Genomic DNA, 3411 nt, shown 5'->3' on the forward strand with positions numbered 1-3411 from the left:
AAATAAAGATATTTTTGTACAGTTACTTTCAAAATGTTTCTAAAATATTCAAAGAAATTCAATGAAATGAGTATTTTTTTAGTCAATTTTTGAAAAATAATTTAATTATTGTGGCTCAGGTATTCTTTTATTGAAAATAATTCAGACTAATTATAAATATCGCCTAAAAACCCTCATGGTGTCTTGGAATGGACTCTAGTAGATATTGCAACTTGTAAATATATTAACAATGAACACCCTGGATCGTCGGATGAAAAAACAAAACTGTCTAGTGTTTTCTTGATGTGCCCATGTGCACCAACAACAAATAACATAGACATTGATTTAATCAACAACGTTCGCTAGAAATCCTGCTGGAAGTTGTTAGTTGTTTGGAGTTTTTGTACGTAAACCACAGCACACGCTATAGATTGTAATATTTTCTTTTGAATAAGAAAATAAGGTCACTATGAGCACTTTTTATTTCTATCAACATTCCTATTTTTCAGTCAGATAATATATCTATTTTTACTTCAAATTTGTCCACAAGCTCCGGATAGTGGAGTTTGCGTTACACAGACTACAAATTTGTGAACTTCCCTCATTTATTATGCAAATTAAATATTGGCTTGCATAATACATATCAAATCACGTCAATGATTCCCTGTACTATACACATATCAAACGTTGAAGGGATCTGCCAACACGTATCGCAGTTAATTTTGCCGAGAATGTGAAACAAAATCGGCCCCTCCAGTAGAAAACAGTCGGCAGAGGGCTCCCCAACCAAACTACGTACAGTCTAACCCAAGAGCGCACGGAGTTTGTAAGAGTGTCTCTACCACTTGGAAATCACAAATTTTACAATTTTCAGTTATTTCAGTTTTATTTTACTTTCTGGTACAATCCTATTTATGCAGTTATGATACCCTTTTGTCTTTTTTTGCATGGATTCATTCTAAAGTGTTTTTATACCCAGTAGACATACCATCGATAGCTTGTGGGTTTGATGTTCCCCTTTATTTTTGGTCACGTATCACACATAGAATCATTCAAAGAGTTCTATTTTTGTCTGTGCCATTGCGCTGTAAGATTCAGGTAAACGTAGTAATGACCGGATGGATTGAATTCTTCTGTTGGGAGTTGGTAAATAACGGAAATACTGCAATTTTCGAAATCAGATAAACTTGTATGGCCATGTCTTTGGCAGTCCATTGTTCGTCTAACTATTTACTAAGAGCTTTATTATAATTTTATGAGAAATAGTTTATTAGTAAGTATTTTGTCAGGTTAAGTAAAAACCATGACAATGCAAACGTTAGAAGGAGTTGGAGTATCATATGGTTGACTACATGGATCGTGTTGGGAGTTCTTGGATCACCTGACTGTCAGAATTCGGGAGACGAGGGGGGGGGGGGTCTTCCGCGAGTAGTGCAAGATCCGTCGTAGACTATTTTCAAACCAGCTGGAGGAAACGCACATACAATTCTACAAGTTTTGCATTCGATCGTACCAAGACATAGAGAAATATATATTTTATATTTTAGAAAAAAAAAGACATTTCAAACCGAATATGGGTCTGGTGCTTTTGTAAAATCCGGATCACAAAACATTGTGATGACATTGCAACACTTTTTAGAAATAGCCACTACAACACGCTAAAAATACTTTCGTGTCTTTTTTCTTAGCCCGTGATCATCGTTCAATCCCAAAAAGTGGCCCAGAAGTGACTTAGATAATAACCGCTTATCAGTCCTATGCTGAAATTATGACAAAGCACAATTTTGTATATTAACTATTCATCTTGTACATGCTATTAGCTGCTTGTTTGAAGTTCCTTTTATTAACATAACTCAATAGCCTTCTTATATCAGTTTTGTTCAGTCATTAGAGTAAAATCCAGTCTCTTTTGTTGGTAAGCCAGCCTGCGTGACCTTATCACCCCCTACTCTTGGTCGTCTGACAAGTTTTGTACACAGCTAGCATTGTAAACTCTCTTTGTGTTGTTGATACTTTGGTTATGCGTACGTATGCATTGTAATGTCTATCCGATTTAGCTATATGACGTGTATATTAAGCTGAGGGGACAACCCGCCGTATGTGCAATTTGTCCGTGCGTGTTTTTTTTTTTTTCAGGCCACGTCCGCCATGTATTTCCGAAAACGTTCAGGTTGTGCAGGGCAGGCGCGTCGCCCGTACTGGCACGTCCGGGGGCGAATGCACACGAAGTTTTACGGCGTGTCTCCGTGCTCCTAATCCGTCGGATTCCCTACGAGTCCGTATGGAGGCGGTACTTACCACTTACGGATCCCAAAAAATATTGCCCACGTTTTGTCACGTAGACAGCACGCATTTGCACGTGCGGCGGGTTGTGCCCTTAGCTTTAGAGAATATTTGTTATCTAGACAGGATTTTAATGTAATAGTATTCTGTAAATGTTATCGACGGCATTCTCCGTGCTCGCCCAGCTGAATGGTGTCTGTCGACCTTTAGCAGCTGGGAACGGCTCCTGGTCGTCCGACCGGTTTAATTTGTTGAGCCCCCCCCCCCCCACTCTTTTCTTGCGTTCACACCCAATTGTTGACATATTCATTGGAGCTCACTGGATTAGCTTTTTTCTATGACTATATATTTATAGAATTTAGAGAACACAAGTAACAGTGACATCTACATCTTTATAAGAGTGCAGCTACGTTTTATAAAACACTTAAGGATATAAGGGAATTGACGTAATGACAAGTTTTCGTGCTCGACCAGCCGAATAATGTAAATGCATTTAAGTGAGCGGGGATTTAGTTTTGAAAAATGATTTTTCGCCGTGGTTTTAAGTTCGCGGTGAATTGGCCACCGAAAAAACAGCGAACATTAAACCACCGTGAAAGTTTCTGCATTTTACAATATTCGAAGGACACACGTTAGCATAAAAAAATTACCAGCAAGAATGGTCGAATAAATACTGCCTGGCGGATTTTATAACATTTTCTTGATGGGTCCCGATGCACTAACAACAAATACCATAGTTATAGCTGTAATATTAATGGACGGAGTTCTAAATCAGAAGTTACCAACAAATAATCACCTCTAATGTGGCACCAAGCGTAAGACCCGCTCTGTCCGTTGCGTTGATTATTAGTCCGGTGCTGCACTTTAGCCAAAGTGGAATCGTACTTCGTTGAAAATCCATGTTCTTGAGTTTGCTACCTCGTTGAAGTTCTCGAAGTTAGCCACAAAACCAGTTTCATGTATTGACAGCTACAGACTACCCAAACCTAAAACAGACAGTGGAAAACGTACCTTCCTGTACCGAGCAAGTATGCTCTGGAACTCATTGACATCTGACATTAAGTCACTGTGTACATTGTCCAGTTTTAAACAAGCCATCTCAGACATTGTCACCTAGACCTTTGACCTCTAGACACTGTGCTCTATTGT

At 38.7% G+C, this 3411-nt stretch overlaps 1 protein-coding gene and 1 long non-coding RNA gene across 2 annotated transcripts in view; one reads left to right on the forward strand and one right to left on the reverse strand.

The window, feature by feature from the left end:
* Positions 1–3316, reverse strand: part of LOC118404960 — an 18603-nt gene extending 15287 nt beyond the window's left edge. The window contains exon 1 of the long non-coding RNA XR_004829825.1: positions 3059–3316. This is a non-coding gene — a long non-coding RNA (uncharacterized LOC118404960). The remainder of the gene's footprint in view (positions 1–3058) is intronic.
* The window catches only part of LOC118404948, a 22410-nt gene that overhangs the window by 3611 nt on the left and 15388 nt on the right, over positions 1–3411 (forward strand). The gene's annotated exons all lie outside the window — the stretch shown is intronic.

Source organism: Branchiostoma floridae, chromosome 17, assembly GCF_000003815.2.
Source record: "Branchiostoma floridae strain S238N-H82 chromosome 17, Bfl_VNyyK, whole genome shotgun sequence".
In the NCBI taxonomy this organism is placed as follows: Eukaryota; Metazoa; Chordata; class Leptocardii; order Amphioxiformes; family Branchiostomatidae; genus Branchiostoma; species Branchiostoma floridae.